Below are 19,499 nucleotides of genomic sequence, written 5' to 3' on the forward strand. Positions count from 1 at the left end.
CCAATATTAAGTAATTTTGGAAATCATTTCTATATGTAATAGGAATGCCACACTTTCAAAAACAAAACAACTAATGGGTGAGAAACAATTTTAAAACAAGAGAAAATGGCAGCTTTAACTCCCAATTGTGTTTCCATGCAGGTATGTGGTAACTTTATGAGAGACGGTTAAGCTGCCATAACTTCTAAAAGAGTCTGAGTCAGCACGGTTATGAAAGAGGGTGAGACTCTTAAGAGCTTCATCACCTCCAGCCCTTGGATACTAAAGCACTTACTCACTCATCCCAGTTCAATGCTACTATTTTAAGTTCAAATTAGAAAGCTTCTTTTGGGTGGTAATGATAGCTTAAAATAAACAATGTGGGATGTTGGGGGAAAGCCTCCTTTAAGCACGTCCCCTGCTTCTCCCTTCCATCCCCAGTCAAGTTTCACTACAATCGGTGCTGCCTTATTCTGTATCAGTATTCATGATCCAGGCCGTTGAACAGTTTATGAGCTGCAGACCACTCCTTCCCCACCTCCCTCCATTGTTACATCACTGCTGTTCAGAATTCTGGAACAGTGTGTATGAACATCAGAGCCATGTGCTTGACCACATCGGAAGGCGTCAGGATGACCTGGGACTCCTATGCAAGAGGGAGCACCCTGGCGCCAATCTTAACATCACCAAGACAGCTGTTTGTTTTCATGTCTGAGCTCCTATTCAATTCCTCAGCTATCTTCTAAAAGAACTGTATAAAAGCAGTCAATACAAAGAACCCTAAGGATTTGGTACAACTTCATGATATTTGAAAAAATGCATGACATCAGTATCTTTTCATTTTATAGTCACTAGCAGAGACTTTGACTACAGCTTATTTAATTAACTATTTCTACTAAGAACTCAGGTATCAAAAAAGTCCAGAATACAAATACATACAATCAGCAGTAATTGAAAAAGGATAAACAGCCTAAAGCAGTGGTTCTCAACCTTCTGGCCCTTTAAATACAGTTCCTCATGTTGTGACCCAACCATAAAATTATTTTCGTTGCTACTTCATAACTGCAATGTTGCTACTGTTATGAATCGTAATGTAAATATCTGATATGCAGGATGGTCTTAGGCGACCTCTGTGAAAGGGTCGTTTGACCGCCAAAGAGGTCGCGACCCACAGGTTGAGAACCACTGGCCTAAAACATACACGTTGCATCTTGTATGTATATTTCGCATTCATTCTACACTCGATATTTTATAATACAGAAACAATTCCCACTAAGTCTCATCTTTATAAGGATAGCCCATCCATTAAATAAATCGATTTTTATTGCATGTTTGCCACTTCAAGTGAAACTATAGTCAAATGAAAGTGATATTTAAAACCATTTCTTAGAAATGTGTTAACTTAATCATCTTGGTCAAATTCTGACTACTTTTGGCTTATAACCACATTTAACTTATTACCCAACAAAGGTATAAGAAGAAGAAAAGATATTAATGTTCCAATATAGGATAGATGATTTTTGTGAAAGCAAGAGGGTTCAGACATAGCCTTGCTTAGGGCAGAAAAGTTTACTCATAAGAAATCTCACACAGACTTTGACTATTTGGGCCTCGGGTGGTTAAGATAAATGCCATCTTCCAAGCAAAATAATGAAAAGCAAGCAAATACAACAAGCCAATGAAAAGAATCTTTTTAAGTCTATAATCTATTTCCAACATATCTTAATTCAATGTATCAGAAGTATACAGTATCTTATAACTGATAAACACTAAATAAGTCATATTTTTTTCAAATCTATAAGGAATCTTTACTCAGCAACAGAAATAAAAAATGTCCGTCCTCAGATTTCATTATGTAGTTAAATGGTTCTTTTGGTAATTTCTTTCAAATGAGAACACACTCTGATGTTAAATAGTTAAATTTATTTAAAGAAATGTAATATTTAAAGTTGATTTCTAAGCCTCACATGTGAATTATAGATTTGGACAAATAATCTCTAAATTATTACAGATCTAAATTTCTCTTATACCAAACACTACTTAAAAAACAAAATAAATGTGTTGCTTGGTTTATCTCTTGGGAAAAAAGAACTTTCATTTTTAAAAGTTGAATTCACTTCCTTTATAGTATCACTTTTCAAAGATTCTGATCTTTCCTCTTTTGAGAAAGGCAGTATAATTTTAAAAATGTATATATTCTGACAGGGTCATGAACCAAAGGTGTCTAGGTCGGGAATCGCCCATCCAATAACCAGTTTTTCTACCAAAGCCCCTTAATATAGAGTTGATTTTTTTTTTTTTTTTTGAACTCCTACAGCCAGCTATGCCAAACTTGGCTCTGACAGGGTCATGAAAGAAGAGTTCAACTAAGCCAACTCTTTCCTCAACTACAGTTTATTTTTCAATGATTTAATTTGAATTTTTTGTTAGGCAAGAAGAGTTCTATTTGTGGATAATCAACTATGACACCCATCTAATATGCCATATAAATAGAACTCAAAATTTTCTCATATTTTAAATATTCCAACCAGTCACCTTATAATGTACAATGAAAAGTACCAGGAAACATATACCAGGCACACAAGATTAGACATTTAAATTCTTGGTGTTTTTTAACTCAAGACTTTCTTTTTATTGATAGACATAAATGAAAAACTCCTAAAATCAATCTAAGGAAAGGAAAAACAATTCCCTACGTATGGATACCTAAAAAATAAATAAATGAATGAATAATAAATAAATCAATCTTTTTTAAACTCCAAGTCTTGATGTGAAATTAAAAATGGAGGGGATTTGGAGGAGATGTGGTGATGAGGAATTGAAAAAGGGGAAGGGAGGGGGGAAGGTGGGCGGAGGGCGATCAAATGATCCTTTCCTTGCGTGTTCTGTGGTCAGAGTGTCTAGCTCAGCAAGTCAGATTATGAATTTTCTTGCATCTGAAGATGCTTATAAACATGAAAGTACACTTTTTCGAGAAGGCTTTGTGAGACTGGGCAGCAGGCAAGTTCACACAGTAACAGAGGCACCGTAATTGCAACCAGAACTAAGGTACAATATGCCCACATTTTCCAAAATCACAAAAAAGTTTGGCATAGCTGGCTGCAGCAGTTAAAAAAAAATAAATAAATAAAAGATCAGCCTTTGAGGCTTTGGTAGAAAAACTGGTTATTGGTTGGGTGAGTCCTGACCGAGACACCTTGATCTTTGGTTCATGACCCTGTCAGAGCCAGACAAGGGCTCCCGGACTATGAATCAAACTGTTTGACTCCTCTGCCCACAGAGACACAAAGCCCTGTACTCTCTCAGCTGTTACATAAGAGCCTCTGGAATTCTAGGATGGTGTTTGTAAATAGCGCTGCCATGCTCTGCGCACCCACGTGTCAATGCTGATCTGACTGCAAGTAATCAGAAGGCGAGAAAAAAAATCAACCAGCTCCAAAGAGAAACCTCTCATTTCTCACTCTAATTTTATGAACTACCAGACCCTTTATTTGCAGAGATGATTTCTTGTTCTGTTATGAAGTATACAGTAAAACAAACAAAAAGCTAATAATTATCCAAACCAATTAGGGAGTGTCTAAAAGCAATCCTTCTCATGCAAAAATCATGAAAGTTTATAAAATTGCTGAATTTTATAGCCAGTGGCAAATATAAAAATTCTATAACTTCAAAGTAAGAGACTTCAAACAAAAATGGAAAAAGTGCTGAAAGAACAAACAGATTTAAAAGGTAAATTAATAGGAACAAGACTGTCTATTAGGGTGTGATATCATTACATTATTTTCAGGTTCTGGTGCTTTACTGTGGAAGCAGCACAACTAATAATTAAGGCAATTTTAATGGGCGCCCTCGTTTCTTCATGCAGACGGGAAAAAACACGAGGGAAATAACTCACAGATAGGTCATGTTGTACGCTCTGCTCACTGTCATTATTTAAGCCCATTTCCTTCTATATTGCAAGACAAAAAACAAATATATACCAATTTGAGGAAACTATAATAAAAAAAAAAACCATCTTGAGAGTTGAGTGAATAGTCCCCATTAAAGTACTATATGAAGTATAGTATAATCTGGACATAGAAACTAAATTTAATATTCTATCAAGAAATTAAGTGACTTGGTAAGGCAGGTTATAGCAACAGCTAATTAGACATGACAACAGTAATTAAAATTATCATTACTTTGCTGCATCCACGAAACTATGACATTCTCTAAGTAATAAAAGTAGCAAATAAAAATATCAATACTATGTATGGCATACCTGAATGGGAGATCTCTTCTGTCTGTGCCTGATCACAGACGATTCTGCTTTCTAATGAGAGCAGTCCACTGGCAAAAATTCACAGCCATGTGGTTTTCTTTTGAATATATTGTGTTATAGAAGCGTAAGAAGCCAGAACAAGTGGAATCGGGAAACTAAGACAAGACAGCTAAACAGCAGTTTGCAGCCACCTAGTAAATCCTAGAGTTAAATGGTTTGCACCCTTGCTGGTTTGGCTCAGTGGACAGAGCGTCGGCCTGCAGACTGAAGGGTACAGGGTTCGATTCTGGTTGGGGGCACATGCCTGGGTTGAGGGCTTAATCCCTGATCGGGTGGGAGGCAGTCAATCAATGATTCTCTCTCATCATTGGTGTTTTCTATCTCTCTCTCCCCCTTCCTCTCTGAAATCAATATATATATATTTATTAAGAGTAAATGGTTTGCACTGCTTCCCAACCAGAGGGTAAATAGCTTAAATCTCCGTACTCAGAGAGACAGATAACAGAAATACGATTAAGTGCCATTTGACAACCATACCCAAACACAGACAAATAAAAAGACTAAATATCATCATGGTACATCAGCATAAAGCTAATGAATATTCTATTAATCCGCCCCTAAGACCTCCCCTAAACACCCAAAATGAAGGTCCAAATAGATACTTCCTCCAAGGAGCATGCCTATACCATTCCCTTCCTCCTCATCTTACCCCACAGGCACATGTCCCCTAACCTCTAAGGCACCCCATGACACTTGCAACCAGGGGAGCAATGGACATCAGCAGCTCATCTCAGGCTCACCCTCTGAACTTACCTCCAAGGCCCCCTATTCTCTGACTTCCCTGTGCGCCAAAGCAGCCCAGCCTAAGTGTATTTTTTGCTGTGGTCAATAAATTCTTGCTTTTTTACACTTTGTCTCTTGATCGAAATCTTTTCTTCAAGAAGACAAGAACCGAGGTCTCCTCCTCTCACCGGTAACAACTGTATCTTCTGTAGTAATTATTTATAAAGAATAAAGCCAGAAATATACACAACAAATCAAAATATCCCATTTTCTATATATCTAATTTGTTTTAAAAAATTATAATTTTAGAAGTGCATTTAAAAAGCAAGATGAAGTACCACACTCAAAGCCAGTGAACTCCTTGTTGAATATTGTGGAGATACTTGTATAAAAACTTATTGTCAGCCCAGCTATGTGTGGCTCCACGGCTGAGCGACGACCCAAGGACCAAAGATCACCAGTTCAATTCTCTCTCATCATTGATGTTTCTATTTCTCTCTCCTCCTCCTTTCCTCTCTGAAATAAATAAAATTATGTTTTTTTTAAAAAAACACCTATTGCCAGCTGAGGTTGTTCACAAAATGTTAAAAGAAACAAGAATGGGTAAATACAAGTAAGCTGTTCATTTCTCCCAGAAGGAGAACCAGACCTATATTCTACCTACTGCTTTCCATACTAATCAGTATGTCAACTTCTTGATGGGTTAGAGGTTCTAACATGAGTGTCTATGCCTGTCACAAATATATAACAAACCTACAAGTAAGTGTCATAATCATACTCTTAAAAAAGTCAAATTCTGGGTCATTTCCACAGCCCTTCCTTGAAAAAGTAATGATCACAGCAATTGTACGAAGCCAAGACATTTCCTTGAGTAGAATAACAAGCATGCATTATTAAAGTGAGATGCTTCCATATCATTGAATCTCCCCCACCTCAGTTATCACTCATGGCCCCAAGCTATGGGACCCAATTGGTAGCAATCCAACATTCTCATCAGAAAAAGGGAGATAAGCATTGCTCAACAAGAAGAATGTCTGGTATCTAGAATTACATAAAGTTAGAAATTCAAAAAACCAACCCCGAGTAATTCACCCTGTGTCCTAAGTTCATAGGCACTAGTCCTAAAAATCTGCACTCATTTTAGCATTAATAAATCTGTAATAATAATAATAATAATAATAATAATAAATAATTTGCAAAAAAAAGTCTGAAAAATTGTTGGTGTTTGTAAAGACTATGGCCACATGTAGCAAACCATGGAGAGCATCAACATTCTGACCCTAACTTTTTTTTAAAATATATTTTTATTGATTTCAGAGAGGAAGGAAGAGGGAGAGAAGCAACAATGAGATATAGAAACATCAGCATAACCAATAGACACAGACACTGGGGCAGTGGGGGCTTGTCTAGGGTGGGGATTGGCTAAGGGGAAGGGGTCAACTGGGGAAAAAGGAGACATGCAAAACTTTAGACAATAAGAAAAAAAGAAAGAAACATCAATGAGAGAATCATTGAATGGCTGCCTCCTGCACGCCCCCTACTGGGGGTCGAGTAGGCAATCTAGGCAAGTGCCCTGACCAGAAATCAAACCTTAACCTCCTGGTTCGTATCACTGAGCCAGGACGCTGGCCTGACCCTAACTTTTTCTTACTTTGTCTTGACATCACAAAGACTGCTGCAGAGCAATTTCTTTCTCAACCCTATTTTACATCTATAATGTACTACAGTATCACTACACAGAAACAAAATTCTTTGCTTAAACCAAATAAAATATTTTGTCATTTTAATTTAAAAAGTGGATAGATGATAGTAAGTGGAGATATAAACAGCTAAGATCAAAATTTAGAAGTCAGCTCTATGTAGCTTCCAGTGCCCTTCTGTTTTCGCATAGACAAGAAATGTTAATGCAAAAAAAAAAAAAAATCATCATCTGTGGGGAGCCGGCACGGCCATGGCATACTCAGCCCCAGGTGCCTTCTGTGCCATGCCAGCTCAGCCTGGTTGGGGGTGGTGAAAGGCTTAGAAAAGTTAGACATGAGAACGAAAGCTGGGTGTCGGTGGGACGCTGCCCCTCTGATGGACAGCGCCCACAAGCCGTGTCTTTATTTTATAGCAGATGCCAGGAGGCAAGGTAGGGGTGTGATCACGTTGTTTACAGCATTCTCGTGAGTCTCAACCCTACTCAACTACATGCACCTAAACCCTATCACAAGGCATGTGGGGCTACGTGTTTGGACCATAGGTTCAAGCTTACAACCACAGCCGTTGGCTATAATTGTGCTGGGAGGGCCCTGCCCTCCAGCTGGGACTTGCACGTGGCAATGAGAGGACCCTGTCCTTTCGTTAGTCCGAGGCTTGAACCTGGCCAAAACACTGTAACCGCGCCCCGCAATCACCCTAACTGGTTTGGCTCAGTGGATAGAGCATCGGCCTGTGGACTGAGAGGTCCCAGGTTCGGTTCTGGTCAAGGGCATGTACCTTGGTTGCGGGCACATCCCCAGTGGGGGTGTGCAGGAGGCGGCTGATCGATGTTTCTCTCTCATCGATGTTTCTGACTCTCTATCCCTCTCTCTTCCTCTCTGTAAAAAAATCAATAAAATATATTTTTTTAAAAACAAACCAAAAAAATCAACTAGGATTTGTCCTTATTTCTAGATTACACTACACACTTGGCAGCAGTATAAAGAATGGCAATTTTGCCCTAGCTGGTTTGGCTCAGTGGATAGAGTGTTGGCCTATGGACTGAAGGGTCCCAGGTTTGATTCCTGGTCAGGGCACATGCCCAGGTTGTGGGCTCAATCCCCAGTGTGGGGCATATAGGAGGCAGCTGATCAATGATTCTCTATCATCGTTGATGTTTCTCTAACACTCACTCTCTCTCACTTCCTCTCAGAAATCAATATATATATATATATATATATATATATATATATATATATAATTTTTTTTTTAAAGAATGGCAACTTTTATAGACATTCCTTTCAACATTTGGATTATATCCCCTGAGTTAATTGGAAAATTCCTAAGTAATTGAATATATTTGAGAAAGGTTCTTGCAATTATATATGAAGCCCTGTTCCCCTAGTCACCTAACCTATCACCTGTCTAATGAATCATCTCAGAGAAATCCTAAAGGCTCCTATTTGCCACTAACCACAATGGTAAACTATTGTGTAATTAGGTATCCTTCTCATTCATCAGAGAAAGGCAACTACTTAGAGCTGACCAGCATCCTATTTCTAGAATAATATGCTTATTTAGCCTCATAGAGTTACATTCAAACTACCTACATTTCTTTGCATGAGACATGAGATACTTTCTGAAAGCCACATACCTTGTCAATGGTATGCATTTATATAACTTTATTGATATCATTAAAATAAAGTTCACTTTTAAAATGGACAATACAGTTTTTAGAGTTGTGCAATCAATACTATCTAGTTATAGAACACTTCATCACCCCTAAAAGAAACCCCTTATTAATTAGCAGTCAGTCCTCCTTTCCCCTATTCCAAGCCCCTAGCAATGACTAATCTACCTTTGCTCTCTTTAAATTTGCCTATTTTGGATATTTCATATCAATGGAATCATACTATATGTGGCCTTTTCTTACTTCTTTCAAGGTTCACCTATGTTATGGCATATATCAGTAGTTCATTCCTTTTTATTGCTCAATAATATCCCATTGTGTGGCCGAAACTGGTTTGGCTCAATGGATAGAGCGTCGGCCTGCGGACTGAAAGGTCAAGGGCATGTACCTGGGTTGCGGGCATATCCCCAGTAGGAGATGTGCAGGAGGCAGCTGATCGATGTTTCTCTCTCATCGATGTTTCTAACTCTCTAGCTCTCTCCCTTCCTCTCTGTAAAAAATCAATAAAATATATTTTTTAAAAAATATATCCCATTGTGTGAATATACCAGAGTTTAAGTATTTATGAGTTGATGGGCAATAATTTTTGATAATTATTAATATTGCTGTTATGAATATTCAAATAGAAGTTTTTGCATAGACAACTGTATGCATTTTAAGTCTTCTTTTATGACTTCCCCTATGTAGCCTACATTATAGCTACACTTTTATTACTAATAATAATGAGGTAGTATTGCACAGTGAATAAAAAACTGAGTTCTAGAGACAGGCTGCCTAAAATAAAATCTTAGCTAAGCCATCTACTGGCTGTAATAACTTGGGCAAGTTATTTAACCTAATTGTGCTTCAGTTTTCTCACCTGGGATGGGGATAATACTAACACCTATCTCTAGATTTGTGATGTGACTCAAACAATATAACTTATAATATCATAAATCATTAACACAACTTAAAATATTTTGAACACAAAGACATTTTATGAAAATAAAAAACCAAACCATTTCAGCAAACAAACATATTCTGAGCACATTTTGATAAGGCATGGTAGCACAATCACATAACTGATGGAACAGACCTGTGTTAAACTTTTCCTGTTTCAGGAAAAAAAGTTTAAAAACATCTGACCATGTGGTAAAATGGTATAGAAATAATATACACATACACACATGTACAAGTTAAAGCTGGGGAAATCTGAATAAGACTGGGAGACTATATCAATGTCAGTATCCTGGTAGTAATATTATAGTACAGTTTTGCAAAATGTTATCACTGGTAGAAATTAAAGTGGAAAGCACATGCCCAATTAGTATTATTTCATACAATTCCATATGAATCTACAAATATTTCAATAAAAAATATAAGTAAGAATATGTAATCCCAATATTAATTTACTAAAAGTCATTAAACTCTATGCAGACAGTGGATGAATTTTATGAGACAATCGCCATAACCTTTAGAAGTTATAGTTAGGGAAAAAGCACCATCATTACTACCATTATCACCATTACACATTTTCTAATTAAATAATATTATTTTTTGCTGGTTCTATGTCATTCATTAAATTTTTCCCCCAGTATTTATTGAGATGCAATAGATATATAACATTGTGTAAGTTTAAGGTGTACACTATAATGATTTGATATATATATATTAGAGGCCGGATCCATGAAATTCATGCAAGGGGCTCAGTCCTCGCAGCCCAGCTGCTGAGCACCCCCTTGGCCCTGTGGCCCTGTGTCCCCACCCACTGGTCGTTCCAGAAGGTCCTTCCAGAAGGTCATTCCACCAACCGGTCTAATTAGCATATTAGCTCTTTATTATATAGGACATATATATGAAAATAATTACCACAATAAAGTTAGTTAATATACAGTGGGGCCTTGACTTACGAGTTTAATTCATTCCGAGACCGAGCTCGTTAAGGAGCTCGTTAACACAAATTACTCTGTCAACTCAATGCAAAAAATCGGCAGAGAGACAGCTGGTATCTCAAAAAACTCGTTAGTCGGGACACTCTTAAGTCAAGGCCCCACTGTATCCACCACCTCACAGTTACAATTTGTGTGCATGTGTATGGTGAGAACTTTTTAAGATCTACTCTCTTGGCAAGTTTTAAATATACAATACTGTATTGTTAACTATAGTGACCATGCTATACATTACATCCCAGAACCTATTCATCTTACAAATGGAAGTTTGTACTCTTTGACCACCTTTATACCACTCCCCACTCCCCTCCCATTCATTAAATCTTGACTGAGTAGGATACCACTAGGTTCTATTAGGAAATAAAAAGACACAGAAGTCAGATCTAATACTCTATCTCAATAGATACAAATCTAATTTAAAAGCAACACTTACAGTATTTTTAGTGAAGCAGCCAGTTCACTGTATTTCCTAACCTGTCCTTCAAAAACACTTCATTTCAATTTATTCATCTCTTAATTGAATTTTCAGATTATTTTGAGCTTAATTTCAAGTCAGTTTGAGTAACAACCCTTAGTAAGTATAAAATACTGAGTTCTAAATTCTTAGGACTGCAGATAAGTTGATATCACTGAATTTATTTTTAAACAAAATATTGAAAACCCTTCTACTATCTATTTCTACTTCTTAAAGCCTGGCACATTTAACTGAATTTCATGAAAATGAAAAAGCATACATCAAAGCTGATAAAATTTTCTATTTTGGAATAGGCAACCAAAATTCAGTTTATGAGAAAAGATTATATATCTATTTTAAGTCAGTGATTTTCAGCAATGTACAATGTAGGATCAGAATAATGCTAGACATAAGTACATAGATACAATTATTTTTGGCTTGCAGCTACAATGATTCAAGTGCTCACTTCACCTTCTCCCCTTCTGGAAGTCTTCTCTCCTACAGTACACCAAACCAACAAAGGTTCTGGATAACCTCCTGAAACTATGTCACAGTATTCACTGAGCTTCTGCAGTGAGTCAAAATAGAAATGGGAGATATAGACCAAGGAAATACTGTATATTTGGCAAAAGCATGTGTGGTTGTGTTCTTCAAGAAAGTTTCCAAGATAACCACCAGCTCTACTTGGCAACCTGAGTCTCCCACAGTTAAGACTCCCATTATAAAGTTGGCATGTGAGATAGTTTCCTGCTACTGGCTTTGGTGCAATTACTACTCTTAAGAACTAATGTGTAATGGTGGCACAATAGTTGAGAAAAATGTTATTTTGATGAGCCAACCAACCAACAAACCCACCCTGTCTGCTGCCCAGAGTTTTAGCCTGTCCTCCTGATAGGAAACAATTACAGTACAACAATCTATATGGTTGTTTACAAAACAGAAAACTCCCTCTAGTAATTTGAGGTGCTAGGTAAGACGATTAAATTCTATTAATCAGCAACAGTTGAACTTGTAGTAGAAACAATTAGAGCATAAAAAAGCAGAACTAATATTTCTAAGTATTGGACATTCTAGAATGTCAAACATCTATAGCTTTTGAAGACATTTAATTTCAAGGTAATTTCATAAGAACTTATAAGAATTTACCAATTTGGATTTGGGGCAGGAAGCAAAATAGAGTTCCTGCCTAAGGTGTGTCTGTGAATGAATCATAAGAAGGGCTTTGTAATGAGGTCAGCAAGTTAGGAAATACATTTCAATGGTGACATTTGGCTCACAACATTGTGTATGGGTGGAGCCTTGGAAAGATTGATAGAGAAATTCTAACTTCAGCAAGTGAAACCAAAACATTAACTCCAGTTTTTATTACCTAATACAAGTCCAGAGCCCAAACAGGACTTTGGAAGTCTGTCACAACAGGTCCTCGGCAGGTGCATTTCACTTGTTCAGGAAGTGATGTTGACCTGCCTATGTCTAGGGCTCGGCCCTTGTGCCACTGCATCAGAATCAGAGCAATCCCTCTGGCTCCTGGCACAGATCAGCACAATGCCAGATCTAATGAAAGCGTTGAGTTTGGTAAATGTGTGAATTTAAACAAAGCAAGAACATCCCTCATTCTGAGGTAATTTCTCATTAACCATGAGTTCAGTAAGAAGAATTATTGCAATATTGTAGTTTAAGAAAAACTATCTATCTTGTGCTTGTCTGCTATCACTTCCCTAAAATTCAATTACCCAAGACAGTTCTAGCTATGAAATGTTTGATCCAGGTGGTACTAACTCTCACAAACAAGATAAATGAAAAACTGAGATTATGCTTTTTTATTATGTATTTTTCATACTGATTCAAGTAATTTGTCTTTTTTAATAAATGAAAAGGTGGTACTTGTGTTCAGATTGTGAATTATATGCACATCTCCTTAGAATCATTGAAGCTCTAATAAAACATTAATTAGCAGCTATTTTCAGCATGCAAATAAGATTCATAAAATAACAAAAAAAAAGTCTAAATTTGACAATAGAACAAAAAAGCCTTCATGGTCATAATCAAAATTATTAACCAAAATTAGGTAGTGCTTTTATCAGTGTGAGTGGAAAATACTATATCTGTTATTATTTGAATAGCTTGAAAACAGTATTAACCACAACATTTGAAGAAAAGTCCCCCAAAAGTAGTTAGATGCTAGTCTGTTAGCAAAGGAAATTACAGTGGGGCCTTGACTTAAGAGTGTCCCAGCTGTCTCTTGGCCGATTTTTTTGCATTGAGTTGATAGAGTAATTTGAGTTAACGAGCTCCTTAACGAGCTCGGTCTCGGAACGAATTAAACTCGTAAGTCAAGGCCTCACTGTATTTATTTTTAATTCTGAATTGCTGAAATAATTAACCATAGTTTACTCAGCAAACAGTAAGCATTTATACTAAGTTCCTGTGCTTTTTCTTTAATGTCTTATGAGAAATACCTAGCCGAATGAGCTATTCCACAGAGATGAGTAATACTTCTCCCTTGTTCATGTGAAATAACCTCTAGTATCAGTGATGAAAGTACACTTAACTGCTTTTTCAGAGATCAAAATATAAAGAGTTATAAAGTGAACTACTGAGGACAAATGGTTTTAGAAATCTTATATATGGAGTAATGTCTAATACTATTGTGCTTTTTCTTCTGTCCATCTTTTAATCATATACATGTCTTATAAACTTAAGCTTGACTTTCCAATCCTTCACCAACACCTCTCTGCTTAATGACACTAAGACGATCAATATTTACTATGTTGAGATTTATATTCTATTTCAAACCTATTACGAAACACACATACAAACATGTAATAAAAGACTATAACTCCCCACCAGTATTTCAAAGTGTCCATTACAATGCAAATAATGTTTTCATTAGTCAGGCAACAATATTCACAACCTTAAACCAAACGAAATCCATATCTTCTTCCTTACACATCTCAACTTCCCCTAAGGTACAACCTGACTCTTACCATAGCTCATTTGTGGATGATTATTTTTGGATTTGGACCTGGCATCATTAACCCTGATTGAAGAGGGAAAATTACACTATGTGATTTGAGATTTTACATTCATATATGTATCCAACTCCCTAGACAAACCAATGTAAAAATATGTCACTAAATTTTAAGCCAACAACTGCAAAACAATAACTCTCCTTTCAGCTCCTGCACACTAGATGAAGAGGGTGGGAATCAACTCCATGCAATTAAAAGTCTGTCATGACGGCAACTGCCTGCTAATAACGAACCTTGCCGGGAGTCTAGCCAGGCCACCCTTTTATGTTGCCATAGGTAGAAAACTCTCCATAGAAACTCTGTTAGCTTCATCACACCAGACAAGCGGCCCCACTGAAAAGATTCAAGATCCGACTCGTGTGTGTGTGTGTGTGTGTGTGTGTGTGTGTGTGTGTGTGTGTGTGTGTGTAGGAGGAGGAGGAGGAGGAGAGGAAGAGAAAAGCCCATATAGAAAGGCAGAGAGATAAAAGACCCAAGAACAGAGAGCAGCCCAGAGAAAAAGAGAAATTTGGACGGGACTGTTAAAAAAAAAAATCTCTCTACTTCTCCGTTTCTTTGCTGGGATTGGGTTTCGTTTCTTTAGGCGCCCCTGACCTTGCCGTCCTCCAGCTCTGCGCTCCCCCTCCCGGCCGCCCCCTCCCCGGGCCTGCGCCTGCCTTTGTGTCTGCCTGTCACTTACCGGGGAGCCCGGCGCAGCGGAGTCGGGAGGAGCACAAAGCCAGGGCACAGAGCTGCACACGAATTCTCTTACACACATGCCCCGGGCTGCAGGGCACAGCCCCTCGCGGGGCTGGTGTGCCCGGAGAAAGTGGGTCCTGGTCTTGCTGGGGGGACCACAGAAACTATTCTCTCCTCTCTCACTCGGCGCCACTCACAGATCGCGCGGACTTCAGGGGGGAAAACAACACCCCGCTTAGCGCACTCCAGTTTCACTCCCTGTGACATTCGCCCGTACGCCCCCCCACCCAAAAGGGGCACGGGGTGGAAGAGGCGAATGCAAACCCAGACCCGGACCCGGACCCGGAGCGACAGCCGATAAAAGGGTCGAAAACCCCGGTCCGTGTTCTTCCCGGGGTGGGTCGGGATAGACCGGAGGCTCCTCGGACTCACCCGCAGGAAGGGGGGTGGGAGGACTAGAAGGAAAGGTAGTGGCCCCCAAAGCTGAACTCTTTGAGAAAGGAAAGCCAAGAAAAAGCACTTTCCCGGGGCTAAAAGGCCGGGGAAGCGGCTGCTCGGAGTCACAAAGGTAACTTTTCCGGGTCCCGAGCGGCCCAGCCAGGGCAGGAGAGAGGCGAGGACACAGAACTATAGGTTTAAAGGGGCTGGAGGGGAATTAAAACTATATTTGTCAGCCATGTTGAAGAGGCTCCAGTAATTTGTGAAGCTTCCCTCTTCCCTCTTGGTATTTGCGGGTGACACTGCGGGACTGGCGCCCCCGGCCCCGGGAGCCCGAGGGAAAGCGAAGGGGGGAGGGCAGGGGGGGTTCGCGGCAAAAGGCAAGCGCTCTGACCTCGTTCTCGTCGCGCAGCCCCGGAGCCAGGCAGCAGTCGCGGTCGGGTCTCCTTTCTAACAAATCCTAAAGGGCAGCCATCTTGCTTCCTTCTGCTCCACTACGAAAGCAGCCTAGCCTCCGCATCAATATTCATAAGGCAGTTTGACGTCTGTTCTCATCACTCGGCGGGGCTGGCGTCTCGGGGCGGCCGCGCCGAGGGGGCGGACGTGACTCGCATGCCAGCCGGGCCTGGGCGCGCGGCGCTCGCGGGGAGGCGGCGGCCGCCCAGCTCTCCTCCTCCGCCGCCGCTCCAGCACCGCCGCCGGCCCCCTCCTCCTCCTCCACCGCCTTCTCCTCCCCCTCCCCCCTGCCCGGATTCCGCCTCCTCGGCCCGGCCTCCGCCGCCGCCCTGGGGCCCGCTGCCCCCGCTCCCAAGCAGTCACCCCCAAGCCGGGGCGCACGCACCGAGGCCGCGGCACCCGGGGCTGGACACTGGGGCGCGCGGTCCTGGCCGGGTGACCCTCGCGCGGTGCAGGGAGCGGAGCGGGGGGAGCAGGGCGCGGGGGAAGGTCCAGCCCCCGGGAGCCGAGGCCAGACCCGGGGCACCCAGGGACCCGGGGACGCGTCTCCACCCCGAGTGCAGGCGCGGGGCCGGCGCGCAGGGGGAGGCGGCGTGGGTGCCTGGCCCGAGGATGCGAGACCTCAGGTTAACCTTTTAAACTTTTGGTTGTTACCTCGCTCCACCACCCCCTGAGAGGCGTCTGTGCCCCCCACGGCCCCACGCGCGCCCACCTCCGCCTCGCACCCCCGCTCCGTCCCCGGCGCTCACCTCCTTGCGGGCATCAGAGCACACGCTCCGCGCTCGCCCACCTCATCCCGCCAAGGCCCGCACCCCCGTCCCCTGGTGGGTGCTGGGGCCACCGCCTCTCCCTGGGTTGGGCATCCTCTCTCCGCTGTCACTTGACTCTCGCCCAGCAGAACCCCTCCCCAGTGTCGCCCAGGCCATGCCCTTCTCGCACTCGGGGCCTGTAGGTCTAAAGACTCGACAAACTGGGAAACTGGCGGAGCCCCGCTACTCCCCGCCCGGCCCACCTTCTGTTTACTTTGCCACGTGGGCTGGGAAGGACCGGGATTCTCCCAGATCCAAGAGGAATTTCTCAGTGACTCTACTTCTCGCTAGATTCAGTCCTAAGAAATAAGACTGTACCTTCGAATGCTTACGTTTTCTCCCATAAAAGCCTCTATTGTAAAAAAAAACCAAAATTTCCATCCGTATAGTTAAGTAACAAGAAATCGACCCATAAAGGACAAACTTCCGAATGACGGGCGCTCGATTTTCCCTGACGTTCCGGACTGGATAACTACGCCGGTCCATTGAAAGTTTTTCTTTTTCGTTGCCAAGTAGTTTTACTTCTCTTTTTCATGTTCCTTTTTCTAATCATAATTTTTACTTCAAAAGGAGATAAAGAACAAAGCCCATATGAATGATATCGAAGAGTTTTTGAGATTTACCCTCTGTCTTACAGAAATTCTCGCGTTTCTGACATTCAAGTTTTCAATACGTATTTTGGGCACATCATTTATAGGATCGCTACACTGTGACCCTCTTAAATCAGCACAGGTTATTTCGCGTATCCCGCGTGTGTGTGTGTGTGTGTGTGTGTGTGTGTGTGTGTGTGTGTGTGTGAAATTTCTTTACAGGTAGTCTTTTGCTAATTTTATGAAATCGGAATATCTTTTGGAAGAAAAAGTTTAAAAAGGGAACTCTTTTCTATGTGTCACGTTGTTACTAAGAAGAATGTTTAAAGTGCGTTGTAGTGAAACATTGTTTATTCCATTTTGAGACAAAAGTTGACTTAGATTTCTGATTTTGCATAGACGCAGCAAAATCGTTCATATTCTCCGAAGCATTTCATTCTGTGAAAATGAATTTCCGTCTTTTCTAACTGTACACTGTTAGAATGTGCCATCAAAGTCTTGGCAATTGCTAATGGGCTGTAAGCTGTTTGGGAGATTTCTTGGATTTGTTTTTCAAGTCCAAAGAGTAGAATTTCCCAAAGATTATGATATACATTTATGCCGTATACAGTACAGAATTGTTTAAAAAAAAAAAAGTGTGGGTTTGGGAGCTCAATAGATCTAGTGAATCTTGCCTCTATCGCTTACTAAATGTGTGACCTTGAGCATGGTACTTTCCATAACTCTCTGTGTATCAGTTTTCTCACCTGCTACACACCCTCTAAAACAACAAGGTTGTTGTGAGGATTAAATAAAACACTAGGGTGGGAAGAGATTAACCAAAGAATTTGTATGCATATTTGCATAACCCATGGACACAGACAATAGCATGGTGAAGGCCTGGGGCGGGTGTGGGCTAGAAGGGGTCAATGGGGGAAAAGGGGTACATCTGTAATACTTTCAACAATAAAGATTAAAAAATAAACTTAAATCTTAAGTGCCTAGGTGGTTATTCCTATTAGCAATCATAAGCCATCTACTTCTCGGAGTTTTTCTTGATTGACTAAAAATATATAGGGTTTTCCAAAAAAATTTACACACACACTTTGAATAATTATGAAGGCAATGTTTATTAAAATACATTTCATTTTCAACATTGAGCAATCAGCTGTAAAATTGTGCATACATTTTTTGGGGGAGGGGCACCCTGTATAATGTCTTCTTACATTGAATAACATGTGGCAAGTATTGTATTCACATGGGTCTCATATAAACATCTGCACATTCCCTTAGTTACTTATATGCTGATTGGAAAATGATCCTTAAGGTCACCTCCTTCTCATTTCATCTTTTGAATCTCTCTCTCTGCATTGTAACAGGTGGTTCTGGCCTATCTGGAATCATACTTGGCTTGCAGTTGGTTTTGCAACAGGCCCTAAACATTTTCTTCCCAACCTCTTTCTCTGCACCCCCACCCCACCTTTAAACACATGGCATTTTTTTTTTTAATTTAAAAGAAAATACATTACTTCTCTAGGCTATTGTGACTTTTTAACAGCAAAAAGGAAGTAAAATTCTGAAGGTCTCCAAGTGTAAAATATTTTAGTGAGATTTTTGTATTGTTGATTTTTAAAAATCACCTGTTTCTTAGTTGCTATTTCTGGGAAAGAAAAGACATTGTGCATATAATCAGTTATTTGCTGGACATTAATGCACACATGTATGGGTAATTCAGAGCCAGCTTTTCTTCATTGTGTGCTTCTTGAGATTCCCCCCTTTAAGTGTAGATCATCTATTTTAAAAAGATAATTTGCTGTTTTAACAACAGTCAATTGTTATGAAATTCCTTCTCATTTTCCCCTCAGAATAGAAATAGCAGCACTGCTCCCACCTAGAGAAATCATTGCTTCTTTCACAGAGGAAAAAAATGAACAGGACTGGTTCCAGGACATGCTATTCTGTGTTAGAAAATTGACTTGACTGGCCCGGGCACCTGCTTGCCTAACTCAGTTGCTCAGTCTCTAAGCCTCTTAGGGTAGAGGCAGCTTCCTGTCTCTAAAGAATTGTCCACTAAAGAACTGACCAGCAGCAGCTTGCTTTACAATGCAGATTTCTTATATTGTACTAACAACAACAACAACAAAAACAATAGGTGAGTCTTCATTTCCTCCCCACAAGCAGAAGAGGAAGTTTTCTTTGAGGAGTGGATGTTCTCTTTAACCAGGAGAACTGGTGGTGATACCTACTGCTTTGAAAGGATTCTAGTGCCTTAACAAAAGCATTAAATCCTGGCCTGTTGTGTCCCATCTCTGAAAACGTATTTCTGAAGTATGACATGACACAGACTCCTGCATGCCGAAGGGACAATTGACCTTCAAAAGCACAGCAGTCATTGCCGTGAGGAGCTTTCCTGTTTCCTTTGTCCGGTGACATTACTGTACACCACGCAGAGGGACATGTTTAATGTCGGCAGAAGGCTAATTTTAAAAACGTCTAATAGATGGAATATTTAGATGTAACATTTTAACTTATTGATACAAATTATTATTAATTTTTTTTAAAAAAAACTTTTTAATCTAGAGCCAGGGGTCATAATATTAGGAAGGTTTTGATAGATTCTCTTTTATTAATATGATTTTTACTTACTTTTTCTCAGACCTTTTTTCAAATTGTTAATTTTTCGTTCTGTAATTTGGAAATTTTAAAGAAACAGGTATAAATGACATAATTCTAAGTTATTCA

At 40.2% G+C, this 19,499-nt stretch overlaps 1 protein-coding gene across 1 annotated transcript in view; it reads right to left on the bottom strand.

The window, feature by feature from the left end:
- Positions 1-15,634, bottom strand: part of TET2 (tet methylcytosine dioxygenase 2) — a 115,758-nt gene extending 100,124 nt beyond the window's left edge. The window contains exon 1 of the mRNA XM_036344294.1: positions 15,318-15,634. The gene's annotated coding sequence lies outside the window, so the exon portion shown is untranslated. The remainder of the gene's footprint in view (positions 1-15,317) is intronic.
- Between the last annotated feature and the right edge of the window lie 3,865 nt (positions 15,635-19,499).

Source organism: Myotis myotis, unplaced genomic scaffold, assembly GCF_014108235.1.
Source record: "Myotis myotis isolate mMyoMyo1 unplaced genomic scaffold, mMyoMyo1.p scaffold_m19_p_1, whole genome shotgun sequence".
Classification (NCBI taxonomy): domain Eukaryota; kingdom Metazoa; phylum Chordata; class Mammalia; order Chiroptera; family Vespertilionidae; genus Myotis; species Myotis myotis.